General features: G+C 43.1%; 2 long non-coding RNA genes across 3 annotated transcripts; one reads left to right on the top strand and one right to left on the bottom strand.

Annotated features, from left to right (window-relative positions):
* Positions 1-6314: 6314 nt before the first annotated feature.
* Positions 6315-11755, bottom strand: LOC125722428 (uncharacterized). The gene is made up of 4 exons (XR_007386374.1): positions 11669-11755; positions 10897-10959; positions 7730-9873; positions 6315-7631 (listed from the first exon to the last, which is right to left on the bottom strand). It is a non-coding gene; the product is annotated as an uncharacterized LOC125722428 (long non-coding RNA).
* A 1173-nt stretch (positions 11756-12928) lies between these two features.
* Positions 12929-18393, top strand: LOC125722426 (uncharacterized). 2 transcript variants are annotated; one of them, XR_007386369.1, is made up of 4 exons: positions 12929-13233; positions 16170-16659; positions 16768-17339; positions 17437-18393. It is a non-coding gene; the product is annotated as an uncharacterized LOC125722426 (long non-coding RNA). The 2 variants fall into 2 exon arrangements; XR_007386368.1 differs by having other exon boundaries at positions 16170-17339.
* Positions 18394-21319: the final 2926 nt, after the last annotated feature.

Here is a 21319-nt window from a genome sequence, read left to right as displayed (position 1 = left end):
GGACTTCGAGAAATTTCTTCCACAAAACACTCTGTTCTCGTTAACAATTTTACAGTTATAAATTCCATATTATACACTTTCTTTCCTCTTTCTTTCCATTGTACTGTCGTGGGTGGCTGGGGTTTTAGCCAGGAGATTGTTATCATCCACCTGGCAATTAAAAGAAGAACTCTCTGTAATACAACCTTATTTTCATGCACTATATTCTGTGGCATAATTCCTAGTATGAAACGAACTGGTTCAAGTGGTAATTTTATGTTCAAACATTTTTTTTTATCTCTTCCTGTATATTTTGCCAGTACTCTGACAGTTCTGGATAATCCCAAAAAATGTGGGTGTGGTCTCCTACCAGGTCACAACCCCTCCAATAAACCCCTGATTAGAGGTGTTGCCAAACGTAGAGGTGAGAAGGGGAGTCTTAAAGTATCTCATCTTAACTTTCCAATCAAATTCCCTCCATGTAGGACTGTTTGTTATTCTGTGTCCTTCTTTACATGAATGAGTCCAATCTTCATCGTTAATGATAGTATTCATCTGTAGTTCCCATTTCTCTTTGATATTAACACTGTTGACTCTTTTTGTAATATTTTATAAATATATGATATAATGTTCTTTTTAACCAATCCTTTAATTGTTAATATAAACAATATATTTGTTGACTGTAGGTATCTAAAACAGTTGGGCACTGGGAGGCCACATTTGTTTCTAAGATGTTCGAAGGACATTAGATCTCCTCCATCACACAACTGATCCAACTGGTTAAACCTCTTTTCTCCCCATGTCTTAAACCCTGTATCTAATTTAGATGGTAGAAAAATCAACATTCTGTGCAATTTTCATTGATCTTGATATTGATGAAGGGCGTCCCAGCCTCTCTCTCACTTTTCAGAGTGTTTCCTATCCAAATGTTATTGATTTTATTTACTTTCCGTGTATCTTGATTAAAAATAATTGCTATGTCTAGCGGCAAATTTGGGCAGATACTCTGTTCCATTCCCACCCACTGAGCCTCCCTGTCCTGTGTTATCCATACCACTACTGATATAAGTTGGGCTGCCAAGTAATAATTTTTTTAATTAGGCAAGTCAGGACCCGCGTTCTCTTTTGGGTTTAACATTCTTTTCAGTTCAATCCTGGGTCTTTTGTTTTGCCAGGTAAATTTGGATAACCATTTATTGAGCGTTTTGAATGTGGATATAGGGCCCCCTATGGGCAGGGACTGGAACATAAAGAGAAGCCTAGGTGGTATGTTCATTCTAATGCTCTCCACTCTCCCCAATAAGGATAGAGGGAGGATTTCCCATCTTTCGAGATAATTCTTTATTTCACATAGTAATTCACCATAATTAGTTTTGTATAAGTATGATATACCAGGATCCCTAGGTATCTAAAGCCATAACTGTGGAATCGAAATGTAGTATTTGCGAGCTTTAATGCAAAAGACATTCTCTGTAGTATACGTGTGGGTAGGTTACTGTAAAATTTGGAATCTTAAACTTAAAGCAACAGTAAGGTGTAGCGATCAGGGAGTTCAGTATAGGACTAAACATGCAAGGAAAGTAGATAATTAGTGAAACTTTTGACCGGGCTGGAGATCTGAGGAGTCATACACAGATATATGGCACAGCAGATATTTTTGTCTGCTTTTCAGATGGTTGACGTGACATATTTTCCGACGCGCGCTCTCTGTCCGCTGGTGGGAGTGTGCTCACCTGTCTGCATCGGGGCGGAAGTCCGCCATGCGCAATACAGAGAGCAGAGGAGAATTGTAAATGTGCGACCGTGTAGAGACAAAAATGACAAGCTTTTGTGTAAATAAGATAAATAGCATAAGGCTATTTAGTTTGTTTATTAAAAGGACAATGTATAGATTTGTTCTATAGGAAAAGTAACCATAAAAACATAAGAAATTTACAAACGAGAGGAAGCCATCCGGCCCATCAAGCACTTTTGGGGAAAACGTACCTAACAGCTCAGAGTTGGTAAAATCTTATCTAGCTCTGATTTAAAGGAGCCCAGGGTTTTAGCTTGCGCTACACTAGTAGGAAGACTATTCCATACTCTAACTACACGCTGTGTAAAGAAGTGCTTCCTCAAATTCGTTTTAAATGTTCTCCTGCTAAATTCCACTTGTGGCCACGAGTTCTAGTATGTCATGTCACTTGCCATCCAGACCTGTTAGAATCTTATATACCTGGATCATGCCCCCACTTAGTCTCCTTTGCTCGAGGCTGAACAGATTCAGCTCAACTAACCTCTCCTCATAAGACATTCCTCTAAGACCGGGAATCATTCTCGTAGCCCTACGTTGCACCTTTTCCAAGGCAGCAATGTCCTTCTTAAGGTATGGTGACCAAACCTACACACAATATTCTAGGTGGGGTCTTACCAAGGAATTATACAATCATAGCATCACTTCCTTTGACTTAAACTCCACACAGCTAGAGATGTAACCCAACATTCTATTTGCCTTTTTTATTGCTTCCCCACACTGGCGAGAGTGGGACATGGAAGCATCAACATACACACGAGGTCTTTCTCATAATCAGCTACCTTTATTTCAGTGGAACCCATAAAATATCTGTACTTTATATTTCTGCCATATTTCTGGATGTGGCAGTGTGTGAGGAGATGGAGACTCTGATAAAGTATCATAAGGCTAATAAGAACACAGAAAGGTGTAACAAGAAAAGGAGTGAGCAACTGGAGGTTCTGAGGTTATGGCAAAGGGAGAGGCCTGGAGAAAAGAGCAGAAAGTCATGAGAGAGTGATGAGTGAAAATCAGGCAGGAGTCAAAGGTGAAACAGAGCAGGAGGAGTTACGACTTCCTCTGTATCAGGGACTGTATCTGTTAGTAGAAGGGCCACCTCTGATATTTAAGGGCCACTTTCCAGTAATAGAGGGCAAGATAAAGTTCAGAGGGGAAGAAACAGAAGGATGAAGAAAGTTGTTTATATGGGTACAGGGAAGTGAGCGACCTGCGGCGGCAGACCGTGAAGGAAGGACTGCGAAGGAGTGATATAATAATAGAAGGCCAGGCATGTGGGTTTAAGAAAAAAGGGGGTGATATAAAGGTGGGGTACAGAGCAAGTGGTAGGGCTGCAGAAGGGCTGATGCATCTGATGGACAGCCCTAACCCTCCATGTAGAGGATGGAGCCAGTTTCAGGAGAAGGAGATAGAAACGGATAGTGAGGAAGGAGTAGAGGAGGATAATGCAGATCATAGAACAGTGGGAAGCAGGAGGGCTGTGAGACCCCCGATAGGGACACTCTGATGCTCCCCCTGGTGGTGAAAGGAGCACAGACACAGTATGTGCCATGGGCAGAACAGTCCTGGCAGACGGAGCTTGAAAATGGATGAAAGTATTTGAGGAGGAAACTATGGGACGGCTCTTGGTGATGGGGGACATAAAAGCGGTTCAGGCTTGTGTCCTGGGGGTAGACGGAATGGAGAGAATGCTGGCAGTGGTGACAGGGACTCCGTGATTGAGTGTGGCTGAAATGAAGGTGGAGCCCGTAAAGGAGGGGGAGAGCCCAGCTGCCTATCTGCAAGCCCAAGAAAAGCGGTGGAGCAGTGAGACAGAGCAGGACCTACAGGATTCGGTGTTCAGAGGTCTGTACCGGAGGGCACTGCAGGACACGCTCCCGAAGCCAGTGAGAAGCAGGCTAAGGCAAATGGTGGGGCTTATTACTATTCCTGAGGAGCAGCTGATCCACGCTATTGACTTGTACAGAGAGGAGGAGGACTCTGCTGAAGAGCATGAGAGGGAGCTGACGAAGAAATTGAGTCAGTCACCGCCAAAAAAACAAGGCCACTAATTAGCGTCAGGTTCCTAATTAGAATAGGTGAGTAGATACAATGGATGAGGGTTTCCTCAGAGGGCACCCATTTACTCACAAATTTGATGATCCTAGACCCTGGGGAGACTGGGGAACAGGCTGATTCATCTCGTGTGCTGGAGCTGTGATCAGCCTGGACACACGTGTCCAACCTGCATGTTCCAGAGTCTTCTTTAGTAGATGTTCAGATAGGGGCCAAAAATGTAAATATGTCTAAACTAACATCAGAGCATATCCCAGTGAATTTGTTAGGCGGAGATGCTTTGTGTGAGCTGCAGATGACATAAAATGTACGAAGGGGGAGTAGAGGTACTCAGTGGACAATTCACCCTTCTGCAACAAAGGTTGTTGTCCAGCAGGGATAGTATAGCTTATACGGATTAGAAGAAGTTATTGGAAAGGTTTGGGAAATCCTAGAATAGTGGGGACCATTTATACAGGAACAATATAGCAATGTGCTAAATTGGAAATAGGATAAATACAGTTGTTAGTTGTGATGGGAGATTTCAGTGATCCTGGAGTGAGGGATGAGTGGGATCGGCTGATAGATCCGCTGCCTGACCGAGAGAAAGACGGGATGCGCATGACGGCAGACTGGATAATATTAGGCCCTGAGGGAGTAGCCATTCAGATACGGAGGACGGGAGTAGTGGGAGAATGGTACAACACACCAGAGGAAGAGCCCCCCTTAGCAGTGGCTTTTAATCAGCCCACGCTGGATCTTGGAGAAATGATGGGGCGAGCAAAGCAGGTGGTTTGGGTGCCGACAGAACATGAAGGAGTGCAGGCAGCGGCAGGAGAGAAGCTGGTAAGGAGTCAGTCGAGTGCAGAGAGTGTAGGAGATTTCAGAGGTTTGTGGTTGTGGAGCATGATTGGAGTGCAGTGTGAAGGGAAATAAAGGACAGAGGAATGTTGGCAGGAGATGGAAGTGCCTGAGGAGGTGTGGTTCCGCTTTGGAACCCCGCCCCTCCCATCTGTGGTCAACCTTCCCCTTCTCAGTCTCTTATTTCTGGCCAGACGCGAGATCTTCATGGTTTATGCAGCGTGCAAGCGTTTTTCCCCTCCTTGTGTTCCTGTCTTCCTGTGTACCGATCTCTGCTTCGCCTCCTTGGCTCCGAGTCATGCCTGGCGCGCTTACTGCCATCTACGATCAGCCAACCTGGATTACTGACAGCGTCTGCCGTTTCAGCCCTCTGACAGCCGACGCCGGACCCCCATAGGGTGGATGGATGGATTCGAGCTTGTATTTGAAATATAAGCATCGCAGCAGTTCTCAGGCAAGAGCTGGACATATTTATTTTTCAGCTTGTTTTTGGTAAAAGCAAGAAATATAAGCTTTGTGCGTCTGTACTCTGGTCTTACTCCCTGCACACATTGATGGCACGGAAGGACAGTCACTGCAGTCAGCTATTCTCACAGACTGACTTTCTCCTTTAAGTGCTGATACTGCAGAAGAAGATGGATCATTTGCTTGCTTGCTTAATAACCACAAACACCCATATTGCAGAATGAATGAGACTGAAGTGGATGGAAGGCCACATCATTCTGTCTGCAGTGAAAGAAATAATAGCAGGAGTTGGAATTGATTATGATTATGGAGAAAATGGCTGGCTGTGGTGAGAAAGCTGTGGAAATTTGTGCCAATTCACATCGGTGAGGGCATAAAGGGTAATTTCTTTCAGTATGGGACGAATTCACATATTTGTGTGAGGAAGGTAACAAAAGTTCACTAAAGTACAATATATTAACTTTGAATATCCTTGTTCTGATTGTTCAATCATGTTCTGTGTGTCTGATACCTGTACCTGTTTGGCAAAGCAGTATATAGTTACTGCCTACATTTTTGGCTGTGCATGTGTGATTTTGATGGGAATATTATATTTTTATATCTGTGTGTAGATTTTTTCAGCAATAATTGAGTTTATCCTTCTGTATAGTATTTAAGGTTTTGGTAATTCATCATTTATTTGTATTTGTGCAGTGTGCAGTTACCAGGTTATAAATAAATAAACAAATAAATAAATGTGACATCAGAAGAGATGTACAATGACAGTAAAATGTGTGAAAGTAATGGAATGTAAAAAATGTGTGTGAGTCTCCACATGTATAAAGCGGCTGTATACCATAAGGAAAAGGAGCAATGGATGAAATACATAAAGTGCTTACTGTCCAAAACGACAATGAGTCATGTTCGGCGTAACATAAATATTCAGTGAGTTAACCCTTCGAACTCGACAAACGCAACATGCGTTTTTCGTACCTATTAATCTGAAGCTCTTAACTTTGGACATGCATAATGCACAGACAAGAATCATATGTCTTTGGAATCAAGAGAACTATCAGCTAACTTCACCAAGTCACCATATGGATGCAAAATCAAAGATTTCTGCCTGGCACTAAGCATGTATTCCTCTGTCACGTCAACGGTGGGAAGTAGGACCCAAATGCAAGCTGTAGGGCAGAATCCCCTTCGTGGGGTTTTATTGACAGGCAGGTTTGGGCACAGAGACGCAAACAGACAAGGAGACAACTGGAGAAGATAGGACTGGGCATTTTACCAGACTAAGGAATGGGAAAACACAAGGAAGCTGAGTGACTGACAGAAGGGGAGGAACATGGGGTGAGACTAATAGACACCAAGCGTGGCTCATCAGGGAGGAGAACTGGAGGGTAAGGTTGACTAAATGGGCAAGACATGACAGTAAACGCCCCCCTCCCAATCCTGTGCCCTCCGGGTACAAGGGCATCATTAAGGGGACACACAGACCAGGGCAAAACCAAGGACAACAGGACACAACTCATGACAGACCAGGTAATCCAACAGGGATGCTGACTATGGACCAAAAGACAGACAGTGGGTGTCAGTGGGTAAGTGGGAACAAAGGACACAGTAGAAGGAGACAAAAGGGAGGGATTGGGCATCAAAAGGACCAAAGACGACACAGGGACAGACAAGGCAGGACACAACCAGACAAGACAGGCAAGCAATGGAACCAGTGCAACAATAATATGGCCAGGAGAGGGGAACCTAAAGCGGGAAGCAAGAGTGACTGGAGTGGGGGCTGGAACAGTGAAATCGGGCTAAGAGGTGAAACCAGGGAGAGCCACGGGGAAGCAAGACTACAGACCAAAGACTGAGGTATTAGGAGGGACAAGACACTAGGTAGCATGGGAGGTAAAGTGAACAGTTCAGGGCCTCTGATGGGCTCCGGGGTGCCGCAGAAGGGTCACGGCCAGGGGGGCCTTTGGAATCCTGTCTGGGTCTGTAGAAGCTCCACTCGTCTGCGGCAGCCGAGGGAAGAACAGCATCGGTAGACGGCGAGGGGTTGGCAGAGTCGGAGGGTGTCGAGGGGCAGGCAGGACAGGAACTGGACCACGCCAGGGACCCTGCAAAACAAAAACACAGGCCAGTACCAGCGCCATGAGGAGACTGGATGTGGTTCCTTTTGGGAACCATTGGATGGGATACCCTGAAAGACCATCTTGGACCAAGCCTGGATCAGGAGGCAGGTCTGGGTAGCATAACCTCGTTTTTTCCTCCTGGACCTCAGCCCACAACTGGATTTCCGTTGACCCTGCCGTTGTCGTGGCGATAGCCTCCTCGGCTGGGGAAACTTTGGCCACGGAGCTGACAGCACGGAGTGGGACTCAGGGCAAGACCTGGAGGCTCCCACTCCATGTCCTCCGGGGGAATGTCCTCCAGGTCAGCCCCCTCTGGGCTGGCATTGTCCGGAGAGTCTGATGCCAGGCTGGTGATGCCTTAATCCAGGCTGGCTGTGCCTTAATCCATACTAAATGTAATTAAACATAATGAAATTTAAAAGAATAAAATGGTAATTAGAGGAAAATTTAACGTGTAAGTTTTAAAAAAATGGGCTTTTCCTTTTACCCAGATGTCTGCAAGCGCTGTGACTCTGTGATGAATGGTGACGTATGAGATCCTGAGACTGGGCGACGCTTCCAAGGATGGGTGGCAGGTGGCATTTCCCAGGAATTACAGGCTGGAGATGCCTGAGGAGCTCTCCTGGAGGGAAGACAGAAAGAGAAGAAGGGAACAAGCAGAGGCTGTGGGGAGAAAAAGGCTGCAGAACCAGTTAAAGTTGTACAGGTGGATGGTACAAATGCCCTCAAGTCTTGGTCCATGAGGGTTCCTGTTTTTAATTTACAAAAAAACAATAAATTAATTTTAAATAAATCTTAAGGCTTATCATTTACATCTTTCTAGTAGTTAAAACACATACAGTCGATTAACCTTCCTGGTGATTTTGGAACTTCCGACTCCAAAGCAAAATAATACAGATTACAACTAAATGCAGCGTTCTACTTGGGGAAAAGGGATAAATTAAATAATGGGTTAACTTTGGAATCTAAAACAAAAACAGCAATATCATATCAAGGGTCTTCAATACCTTTTTCCTGTGTCTGCTCCCTTTACATGTAGATACTGAATGTGAAAAAGGCAAGAGCTGGACAGGCCCTGCCTTATTGAGTTGAGGGAATGCAAACAACCCCGCATGCGAGTGGTGAGAAACCAGGCACAAACGCAGTAGGCCTCAGAACAAAGGTAGCTTTATTTCATGGGGCCTTTCCAGCCTCACCTCAAGCTGTTACCCCTCTCTCTTGGCCTTGACATGCCCATAATCCACACAGGCCACAGCATGACACAAAGAACAAAAATAAATAAATAAATAAAAACAAACAACAATTAGACAAAAAGAAAGACCACCAACCACCCTTTTTACTCTAATCCCCTGCCCTTATATACGGCTTCCCATTAAACTAATTGGGACAGCCCAACGACAAGGGGAAACCAGTTGGAGTTTCATGTACTAACAACATACATTACAACACATACATTTAACATGGAACACATCATAATAGCTGGCCCTTAAGCATTACCGTCCCCTGCTCTTTCACGCAGAACATCCCACCTCACACAACAAAAGCAAGAACAAACAACCTTTCTCACCTATTTCCCCCCCCCCCTTTTGTGCCAAACCTTCACCTTCCCCTGTTCCACCCTGGGCTATAAGGGAACCTTCCCCAGACGGCGCGCGCTTCCGCAGGGAACCCATATGCCGAGGGACCAGAGGAAACAGCAACCGGGGTGGAAGTTGGTGAGAGACTTCTGCTGATTTACCCAAGTTCTCCCTTTACCATGGCCGATGGATAAAACTAGAACAGTGGGTACCTCACAGCTCTAAGTTATTGCCTTGAATAAAGAAAGAAATAAACCAAACAGCACACTAAGCATGGACTATTATTTTGTGGTGCGCAGGGGATGATGGGATGTGTAGTCCGCCAATTCAATAAACTTCAACACACAATACACTACCATAAACCACTAACATCGGACTCCTTGACCCCCCAAATGCTACTACCAACCCAAGTCATAGAGAAACCCCTTCCCTTTTTACACTGATATAAACACGTACCTTTAAAATATATTATGTTTAGTTTATAAGCTTATTTCATTATAACAAACAAGCACAATCCATAAGTGCACTAGGCCTAACACATGGTTCAGAAGCCTCCTACCCCACCTTACACCAGCCACATGGACACCATCTGTCCAACTGGGCAACCTCAGCGTCTTGTGCCTCCTGAAACGCCACCTCAGTTTCTTCTTCTTCCTCACATCCTTCTTCCTGAATGGTTTCCAGCCATGATCTGCCTCCTTGTGACACAATAGATCCCAAAGCATTCCCTCTACTTTTCTCTCCTTCTCCCTTAACCTCCTCCACATTCACTCCTACCTCACATCCATTCTCCTCACCTCCATTTATCATATGCATTCCATTCATACCAGCCTCCGCCCCCTCCATCTCACCATTGGACGCCCCTTTCTGATACCTCCACATTTTCCCAAGTAGCCCTTCCCAATCCCTCCTTATCCCCCCCATCCTGGACAGTGGGGGTGTCGCTCGTGAGCACTCCTCCACACCGTCTCCCCAGTCGATCACCTCGTCACACAGGTTCCAGGCATCCCAGTACTGGGTGTTGATCCAGGCAACCGCTGTCTGAATTTGCTTTCTGAGGAGTAAATGATAGATAGTTAACCAGATATTTACAGTGATAATTAAATGAATAAAGACCAGACAGATCTTCAACCATACAGAAAATACAGTTGCTATAATTATTATAATCATGGGCGTAAACTTTACTTCTGTCATTATTATTGTAGCATGGAGACTGTGTCATTATGCTTATTTTCAAAGTTTTTCTCAGGTTCAGTGACAAAGCAGATTTTTCTTCAAAACTATTTATTGCATTTTTTGTTATGTTGTTTACGGTCAAGCCATCAACATACAATAAAATTTAAACATGACTATTATTGTGAAAAAGATATAAAAAAAAGTAATGTTTTGTATCAAAATCAACAATTAAATAATCAATTTACAGTAACTGTTCTATGCAACAAAAAAAAAAAACATCGGCAATTTAAAGCAAACTTACATTAATGAATAGACACTAAACAAAAGTACCAAATGTGTTTTTCCTGGTATCACTGGGCCCCACAAACTCTTGGCATATGTTGTTTATGTTAAAGTTGTCCAGCTCGTCTTTCTGCATATTGCAGACTAACAGACTGTGAAGTCTGTCTTGGCCCATAGTAGCCCTTAGCCACGTCTTTAGTCTGCGCAATGCACTGAAGCTCCTCTCAGCTTCACATGAGGACACTGGAACCACCAACAAAATTCTGACAAGGACCTCAATCTGGTCAAACAAGCCTGGAGGGCCAGTGCTTTGGACAGGATCTTAGTCCGTATTCAATAAGCCTTTAGGTGAAAGGAGGTGTAAGAATGAGGATCTTTCCCCTTTTTTAGCATGAGAAATATTAGCTTGGGCAAGAGGTTCAGGTTGTTGAACATGTCCAATAGGAGAGAGGACAACTGGGGCCATAACTTTTTATAGAACTCTGAAGGAAAGCCATCGGGTTGGTGAGCCTGTGATGTTCATCTACTGAACAGCCACAACTCAGAAAACATTAAAGAAATTGTTCATCCAAAAAAAAATTCTGTCCTTATCCCTTCAATAAAAGCACAACACACTTACCTGACACTGTACATCTGAATGGCCCTGCTCTACCTGTCCCTCAATAATTTCTGTCTCCTTTGCCTGCGATTGATATTGTGACATTAGTATTTTCATAAACACCCATTCTAAAAGCCAAATTGCCATAATATGTGAACTTTTCGTAGTTACTTGGCGTTTAGGTGCACTGAAAAATGTTCCTATGTCCATTTTCCCTTTCTCTGTCATTTTATCTAGTTTATGACACTGCAAGGCAAGGCGAGTTTATTTATGCTGTAGCCATTTTATACACAATGGTAATTAAAAGTGCTTTACACAAAGAAAGTAAAACTATCATAAAATAATCACAACAATAAAAACAAGGAATTAAAAAACGTTTAAATTTGTATTTAAAATGAATTAAGACACTTAAGAACAGAATAGAAACTGATTATACAAAAAAATACAGTGGGGTCAGTTTGGACGTAGCACAGTGCTCATTTAGTAAATGCACAGCTAAACAATATGCTAACTGTGGCCGTTAATGTTAAGTTAATATTATGCCAAGTCGTCACAAATAAAACAATGCACTGGAAACTGCTTTGGCGCGTTAGTTGCAGTGCACTATGGAACAAGTTATTGTAAACAAGCGAACGTTAACTACACAAGTAATATTTTAATCGCTAATATATCAAATTCATGGTAAATTACATCGGTAATCAGCATTTTTGCCGAAACTAATTTATGAATGAGTATGCATTAACTACATTAAAGATAATCTCTTTATTTAAAGTGAATAAAATACCCTACTTACTGGAATTCAACGTTAATAGAGCCGCAGCCACACACCTGACTCGTGTGTGTAGAGTAGGTGAGATGAACTGGGAAAGCAGGCAGCGGGCCAAACCACTGTGAGGAATGGGGGGGGACGCAACTGTTTCTAAATGCATTGTTTGCGTTTGTTTTATTTTCTACTTACACGATTATTTTAGGTATACATACATATATTTTTCATAATAGAGAGTGCGTTTTTTAAAATAATTTATTGGGGGGGGACAACTCTCGGATGGGGGTGGGGGGGCATATTCCCTCCGTCCCCTCCGCGATTTACACCCATGATTATAATGAGTAATTGTGGGGTTTATTGCTTCCGTAGGATAAGCGGTTTGGAAAGTGGATGGATGGATGGATGGATTATAATGAATAATTGTGGGGTTTATTGCTTTCAGGATAGGCTCCGGACACCCCGAGACCCAGTAAGATAAGCGGTTTGGAAAATGGAAATTGTGGGGTTTACAGAAAAAAAACTGTGCTGGCGATTATAACTAACATGGAATAGGAAACAACAGCGCTCCAGAAGTGAAAACCCAGATGAATGCTACTGAGAACTGTGTTAACACTGATGAAACTAAGAGTATTTTTTTAATTCTGTGCAACATTGTTTTTTTTTTTAAATGTAATAGTCAGCTTGAAGCATTTACCTTATTACGAAAGCAATGCCCCAAATTACTTAAACATTTTAGGTAAACATTTTACCATCCATTACCGTAAGGGTTCCCAGCCCCCGGTCAGTGTACCGGTACCGTCCGCGCTCAGTGCTCAGGGGGGGCGGGCTGTGCCTACCGTCCTGTTTATTACGGGTTCGCGCCGTATTAAAAAGAAAACTGTCTGTATTGTTTAGTGCCGGATTTCCGTTCGCATAGCCAATCTCCCACCATTCCGCATATTTTATCGTGGACACCCCGGCAAATTACACCGCCGTTTTAGGGATCAGTGACATTTTTTGAAGTTTGGGAAGATTTTACTAACCAAATAGCTGTCTATCATCATCACTTCGATATAAGAGCACCCCCAATAAAAATAAAGACCACAAGTTTTAATGACATTAAAAACATGCAATAATTTTATCGACATGTACTACATTAGTATAGTATAAAAGAGTAAATAATCAAAGTAACAATATAATTTGAAGAATAAAACGAAATTTTGGAGAGCTAACAAACTGCTCACTTGAGCGCCATTTTCATTCGTAGAGTTTGCTGTGCTGCAAACGGTAAAGAATATTTATGTTGTTTCTATGGAAACTACTCCCACTGTCCGCTTAACATTAATGTAATAGTACGTACGTTGAAATTGGCTAATGAGTTGTATTACGCTACGTGCGTATTACGTCATAACTCGTGCGTAACGTCCATTTTACCGGGGAATGTCGAAGACGTGCTATGTAGTTCAGATGTAGAAAGTTCTACTTTTCTTTTAAATCTTAAAGAAAGTTTCATAAAAACAAATTGTATAGCGAATGTTCAGTACAATAGGAAGCGTTATTTTGTTCTAGCAAATGGAGCCGAGGCATAACATTTAAAGGAATGTTATTCAAAGGTAATAAGCTTCCACCACACTGCAGCTTAAATACACGCGTAATGAGGCAAAATGCCGCTTTCGTAAATTAATTACATGATACGTGAATGTCCTGCTTTGTCTTCCAATAAGGTAAGCTCGGTGACTATAAACACTCATACATTTAGCTGATACAAATTAATTTTGTACTTTGGAAAAAAAAGTAGTTGATTTTTGGCTTGTTGAGCCTTCCACATATGACAAACCACAAGATGGCACTGCCTGAGCAGGCTTTTAGAAATGTACTGGAGTGCCACTAGCAGGCAAGCAAGTTACTTTGCAAGTTCTAGACCACAGCAATGGTGTTTGACATTCTGTTAGCTATATACGCAGGGATGGATATAACTGGTAAGCAAGTACGCATTCACCTTCAAAAGCGATATGTGCAGCAATCGGTTGTTGTAACAGTGTGAATTCGTACGTACTTTATGTGCATTTGCGGCGATATGACAAGAAATTACCGTGCATTTTAACCTCTATTTTCCTTACTTCTTCATATTACGTTTTCTCTGCTTTATTTCAGTCAGTCTAACATATTGCGCCACAGCCTTCAACCCGAATTTTCATAGCAGACTTCAGTTAGGAGTACGCCTTAGTAATGATTAACCTGGGACTCACCAGGGAGGTGTGGGGGGATACTATTGTAAATTGCTTAGTTTTAACTATAACAGCCTTAATAATCCTATCAAACACAGTGAAATACTGCAATACCTTTATCACTGAAGGTCTCGTATGATGCTCTTTCAAGAAACTCATTTTAAACCATCAGACGACAGGTGTGGATGGGCAGATTACATCTATCATTCTACAATCTTTCTGCTGTAGAGCAAGGGATGTAGCAATATTGTTGCATACATCTATTCCCTTTGTTCTTTGCATATCTGATATGTATTCCCGATCCAAATGGGAGATCTGTCATAATTACTAGTTTATTGTTCATTACGCCTGTACTATTGGTTAACGCATGTGCTCCTAATTGCGATGATGATATTTTCTTTAAGCTTCAGTTCTCACTGGTACCTGATACCTCTAACTATCACCTTATCTTGGGGAGTGATTTAAATTGTCGCTTTAATCCGAAATTGGATCATCCATCCCCCAAGATAGCTCTGCCTTCAAAATCTGTCGAAACGATCAATTCTTTTACCAAAGAATTTGTGTCAGGTGTTTCACAATTCTTTAATCCCACTCGAAAAGAGTATAGTTTTTTTTCTCTCAGATTCATCACACGTTTACCCAAATGGACTATTTCTTAGTTGATAAGACTTCTTGCTCAATATCTAAGTAGCTATGATAAAATAGCTTTCTTAGATCATGCTCCAGTCTCCTCAAAAATTTTGTTAGAACATGGTGTCCTTGACGGTTCAACACTCAGTTGCTTTCTTTGTGGATTTTGTTTCACAACAAATTGCCAATTTTCTTTCTTTAAATAAATCTCCAGATGTATTTGTTTCCATATCGCTGGAAACCTTGCAGACTGATACCAGTGGGCAGATTATCTGATATGTAAGCAATGATAGAGAGCTGTGGAAGGAGAAGATGGCATATTTAACACAGCGTGAAGCAGATCTTGACAATTGATCTCTGCTGATGTTTATAAGGAGCATCTAACGATACTAGCAGAGTATGAATTTCTAGTGTCTCAACACACTGCTGAACTACTGATGCAAACAATGGTCTCATTATTACGAGCAAATCCTCTAGAAATTAATAATGCATTCAAGCATTTTTACATCTCTCTTTTCTCCTCTCTCTTGTTGTCTAGAGTTCAATAGTTTCTTTAGGGATTTAGCCATTCCTTCATAGGAATGTGTGGCTGTGAATGATTTAGATGTCACTATCACTATCACTGTAACTGAACTGACCACCATGGCGGCTGCTTCGCAAAGTGGTTAATGTCCCGGACCCGATGGCTTTCCTTCAGAGTTCTATAAAAAGTTATGGCCCCAGTTGTCCTCTCTCCTATTGGACATGTTCAACAACCTGAACCTCTTGCCCAAGCTAATATTTCTCATGCTAAAAAAGGGGAAAGATCCTCATTCTTACACCTCCTTTCACCTAAAGGCTTATTGAATACGGACTAAGATCCTGTCCAAAGCACTGGCCCTCCAGGCTTGTTTGACCAGATTGAGGTCCTTGTCAGAATTTTGTTGGTGGTTCCAGTGTCCTCATGTGAAGCTGAGAGGAGCTTCAGTGCATTGCGCAGACTAAAGACGTGGCTAAGGGCTACTATGGGCCAAGACAGACTTCACAGTCTGTTAGTCTGCAATATGCAGAAAGACGAGCTGGACAACTTTAACATAAAAGAACATATGCCAGGAGTTTGTGGGGCCCCGTGATACCAGGAAAAACACATTTGGTACTTTTGTTTAGTGTCCATTCATTAATGTAAGTTTACTTTAAATTGCAGATGTTTTTTTTTTGCATAGAACAGTTACTGTAAATTGATTATTTAATTGTTGATTTTGATACAAAACATTACTTTTTTTTTATATCTTTTTCACAATAATAGTCATGTTTAAATTTTATTGTATGTTGATGGCTTGACCGTAAACAACATAACAAAATATGCAATAAATAGTTTTGAAGAAAAATCTGCTTTGTCATTGAACCTGAGAAAAACTTTGAAAATAAGCATGACACAGTCTCCCTGCTACAATAGTAATGACAGAAGTAATGTTTTTCACTGTGGGGACAAATCTTCATAAGTACAATTTGACTGTATTATTTGTGTCCCCTTCAAAAATTGCTTATGAGAAATGTTATATTTATTGTCCCCCCCTACTGTTAAATGAAATTTACTCCCATGATTATAATAATTATAGCAACTGTTTTTTATGGTTGAAGATCTGTCTGGTCTTTATTCATTTAATTATCACTGTAAATAGTTGGTTAACTATCTATCATTTACTCCTCAGAAAGCAAATTCAGACAGCGTTTGCCTGGATCAACACCCAGTACTGGGATGCCTGGAACCTGTGTGACGAGGTGATCGACTGGGGAGACGGTGTGGAGGAGTGCTCACGAGCGACACCCCCACTGTCCAGGTTGGGGGGGATAAGGAGGGATTGGGAAGGGCTACTTGGGAAAATGTGGAGGTATCAGAAAGGGGCCTCCAATGGTGAGATGGAGGGGGCGGAGGCTGGTATGAATGTAATGCATATGGTAAATGGAGGTGAGGAGAATGGATGTGAGGTAGGAGTGAATGTGGAGGAGGTTAAGGGAGAAGGAGAGAAAAGTAGAGGGAATGCTTTGGGATCTATTGTGTCACAAGGAGGCAGATCATGGCTGGAAACCATTCAGGAAGAAGGATGTGAGGAAGAAGAAGAAACTGAGGTGGCGTTTCAGGAGGCACAAGACGCTGAGGTTGCCCAGTTGGACAGATGGTGTCCATGTGGCTGGTGTAAGGTGGGGTAGGAGGCTTCTGAACCATGTGTTAGGCCTAGTGCACTTATGGATTGTGCCTGTTTGTTATAATGAAATAAGCTTATAAACTAAACATAATATATTTTATAGGTACGTGTTTATATCAGTATCTACATGTAAAGGGAGCAGACACAGGAAAAAGGTATTGAAGACCCTTGATATGATATTGCTGTTTTTGTTTTAGATTCCAAAGTTAACCCTTTATTTAATTTATCCCTTTTCCCCAAGTAGAATGATGCATTTACTTGTAATCTGTATTATTTTGCTTTGGAGTCGGAAGTTCCAAAATCACAAGGTAAGTTAATCGATTGTATGTGTTTTAACTACTAGAAAGATGTAAATGATAAGCCTTAAGATTTATTTTAAATTAATTTATTGTTTTTTTGTAAATTAAAAACAGGAACCCTCGTGGACCAAGACTTGAGGGCATTTGTACAATCCACCTGTACAACTTTAACTGGTTCTGCAGTCTTTTTCTCCCCACAGCCTCTGCTTGTTCCCTTCTTCTCTTTCTGTCTTCCCTCCAGGAGAGCTCCTCAGGCATCTCCAGCCTGTAATTCCTGGGAAATGCCACCTGCCACCCATCCTTGGAAGCGTTGCCCATTCTCAGGATCTCATACGTCACCATTCATCACAGAGTCACAGCGCTTGCAGACATCTGGGTAAAAGGAAAAGCCCATTTTTTAAAACTTACACGTTAAATTTTCCTCTAATTACCATTTTATTTTTTAAAATTTCATTATGTTTAATTACATTTAGTATGGATTAAGGCACAGCCAGCCTGGATTAAGGCATCACCAGCCTGGCATCAGACTCTCCGGACAATGCCAGCCCAGAGGGGGCTGACCTGGAGGACATTCCCCGGAGGACATGGAGTGGGAGCCTCCAGGTCTTGCCCTGAGTCCCACTCCGTGCTGTCAGCCCCGTGGCCAAAGTTTCCCCAGCCGAGGAGGCTATCGCCGCGACAACGGCAGGGTCAACGGAAATCCAGTCGTGGGCTGAGGTCCAGGAGGAAAAAACGAGGTTATACTACCCAGACCTGCCTCCTGATCCAGGCTTGGTCCAAGATGGTCTTTCAGGGTATCCCATTCAATGATTCCCAAAAGGAACCACCTCCGGTCTCCTCATGGCGGTGGTACTGGCCTGTGCTTTTGTTTTGCAGGGTCCCTGGTGTGGTCCAGTTCCTGTCCTGCCTGCCCCTCGACACCCTCCGACTCTGCCAACCCCTCGCCGTCTACCGATGCTGTTCTTCCCTTGGCTGCCGCAGACGAGTAGAGCTTCTACAGACCCAGACAGGATTCCAAAGGCCCCCCTGGCCGTGACCCTTCTGCGGCACCCCGGAGCCCATCAGAGGCCCTGAACTGTTCACTTTACCTCCCATGCTACCTAGTGTCTTGCCCCTCCTAATACCTCAGTCTTTGGTCTGTAGTCTTGCTTCCCCGTGGCTCTCCCTGGTTTCACCTCTTAGCCCGATTTCACTGTTCCAGCCCATATCTTGCCCATTTAGTCAACCTTACCCTCCAGTTCTCCTCCCTGATGAGCCACGCTTGGTGTCTATTAGTCTCACCCCATGTTCCTCCCCTTCTGTCAGTCACTATCAGCTTCCTTGTGTTTTCCCATTCCTTAGTCTGGTAAAGTGCCCAGTCCTATCTTCTCCAGTTGTGTCCTTGTCTGTTTGCGTCTCTGTGCCCAAACCTGGTGGTCAATAAAACTCCCCACGAAGGGGATTCTGCCCTACAGCTTGCATTTGGGTCCTACTTCCCACCGGTGACGTGACAGAGGAATACATGCTTAGTGCCAGGCAGAAATCTTTGATTTTGCATCCATATGGTGACTTGGTGAAGTTAGCTGATAGTTCTCTTGATTCCAAAGACATATGATTCTTGTCTGTGCATTATGCATATCCAAAGTTAAGAGCTTCAGATTAATAGGTGCGAAAAACGCATCTTGCGTTTGTCGAGTTCGAAGGGTTAACTCACTGAATATTTATGTTACGCCGAACATGACTCATTGTCGTTTTGGACAGTAAGCACTTCATGTAATTCATCCATTGCTCCTTTTCCTTATGGTATACAGCCGTTTTATACATGTGGAGACTCACACACATTTTTTACATTCCATTACTTTCACACATTTTACTGTGATTGTACATCTCTTCTGATGTCACATTTATTTATTTGTTTATTTATTTATAACCTGGTAACTGCACACTGCACAAATACAAATAAATCATGAATTACCAAAACCTTAAATACTGTACAGAAGGATAAACTCAATTATTGCTGAAAAAATCTACACACAGATATAAAAATATAATATTCCCATCAAAATCACACATGCACAGCCAAAAATGTAGGCAGTAACTATATACTGCTTTGCCAAACACGTACAGGTATCAGACACACAGAACATCAACTTGTTCATTATACTCTTTGTTTATTAGAAAATTGGGTACATCATCCAGCAGAAGGAAAAATAGACCGACCATTTAAGACAGAGAATACATTCAGCAAACTGAATGTGACCTTCACTGCCAGACATGCAAAGTGTTCAAAGGTGCAGTGTTATACTGTACATAACATTTTAATTAAAGATATTCAAATTTAATATAGTGTACTTTAGTGAACTTTTACCTTCCTCGCACAAATATGTGAATTCGTCCCATACTGAAAGAAATTACCCTTTATGCCCTCACCGATGTGAATTGGCACAAATTTCCACAGCTTTCTCACCACAGCCAGCCATTTTCTCCATAATCATAATCAATTCCAACTCCTATTATTTCTTTCACTGCAGACAGAATGACGTGGCCTTCCATCCACTTCAGTCTCATTCATTCTGCAATATGGGTGCTTGTGGTTATTAAGCAAGCAAGCCAATGATCCATCTTCTTCTGCATTATCAGCACTTAAAGGAGAAAGTCAGTCTGTGAGAATAGGTGACTGCAGTGACTGTCCTTCCGTGCCATCAATATGTGCAGGGAGTAAGACCAGAGTACAGACGCACAAAGCTTATATTTCTTGCTTTTACCAAAAACAAGTACCTCTGCCATGGTGGTGCAGTGGTTAGCACTGCTGCCTCACACCTCTGGGACCTGGGTTCGAATCTCCACCTGGGTCACATGTGTGTGGAGTTTGCATGTTCTCCCCATGTCATCGTGGGGTTTCCTCCGGGTACTCCGGTTTCCCCCCACAGTCCAAAAACATGCTGAGGCTAATTGGACTTGCCAAGTTGCCCGTAGGAATGCATGTGAGAGTGACTGGTGTGTGAGTGTGCCCTGCGATGGGCTGGCCCCCCATCCTGGGTTGTTCCCAGCCTCGTGCCCATTGCTTCCGGGATAGGCTCCGGACCCCCCGCGACCCAATAGGATAAGCGGTTTGGAAAATGGATGGATGAAGTACCTCTGCTTCAATGTAATCGTTTAAAGCCAGACAACTCCAAGCTGAAAAATAAATATGTCCAGCTGTTGCCTGAGAACCGCTGCGATGTTTCTATTTCAAATACAAGCTCGAATCCATCCATCCATCCTATGTAACCGGGGGTCCGGCGTCGGCTGTCAGAGGGCTGAAACGGCAGACGCTGTCGGTAATCCAGGTTGGCTGATCGTAGATGGCAGTAAGCGCGCCAGGCATGACTCGGAGCCTAGGAGGCGAAGCAGAGATCGGTACACAGGAAGACAGGAACACAAGGAGGGGAAAAACGCTTGCACGCTGCATAAACCACGAAGATCTCGCGTCTGGCCAGAAATAAGAGACTGAGAAGGGGAAGGTTGACCACAGATGGGAGGGGCAGGGTTCCAAAGCGGAACCACACCTCCTCAGGCACTTCCATCTCCTGCCAACATTCCTCTGTCCTTTATTTCCCTTCACACTGCACTCCAATCATGCTCCACAACCACAAACCTCTGAAATCTCCTACACTCTCTGCACTCGACTGACTCCTTACCAGCTTCTCTCCTGCCGCTGCCTGCACTCCTTCATGTTCTGTCGGCACCCAAACCACCTGCTTTGCTCGCCCCATCATTTCTCCCAGATCCAGCATGGGCTGATTAAAAGCCACTGCTAAGGGGGGATCCTCCTCTGGTGTGTTGTACCATTCTCCCACTACTCCCGTCCTCCGTATCTGAATGGCTACTCCCTCAGGGCCTAATATTATCCAGTCTGCCGTCATGCGCATCCCGTCTTTCTCTCGGTCAGGCAGCGGATCTGTCATCCGGTCCCACTCATCCCTCACTCCAGGATCACTGAAATCTCCCATTGCCACTAACAACTCTATTTATCCTATTTACAATTTAGCACATTGCTATATTGTTCCTGTAAAATTGGTCCCCACTGTTCTAGGATTTCCCAAACTTTTCCAATAACTTCTTCTAATCCGTATAAGCTATACTATCCCTGCTGGACAACAACCTTTGTTGCAGAAGGGTGAACTGCCCACTGAGTACCTCTACTCCCCCTTCGTACATTTTATGTCTATCTGCAGCTGACACACAGCATCTCTGCCTAACAAATTCACTGGGATATGCTCTGATGTTAGTTTAGACATATTTACATTTTTGGCCCCTATCTGAACTTCTACTAAACAAGATTCTGGAACATGCAGGTTGGACAGGTGTGTCCAGGCTGATCACAGCTCCAGCACA

The sequence above is a fragment of the Brienomyrus brachyistius genome, unplaced genomic scaffold, assembly GCF_023856365.1.
Source record: "Brienomyrus brachyistius isolate T26 unplaced genomic scaffold, BBRACH_0.4 scaffold38, whole genome shotgun sequence".
Lineage (NCBI taxonomy): Eukaryota > Metazoa > Chordata > Actinopteri > Osteoglossiformes > Mormyridae > Brienomyrus > Brienomyrus brachyistius.
The sequence above is the reverse complement of the archived record's forward strand: the minus strand, read 5'-3'. Positions and strand labels throughout refer to the sequence as shown.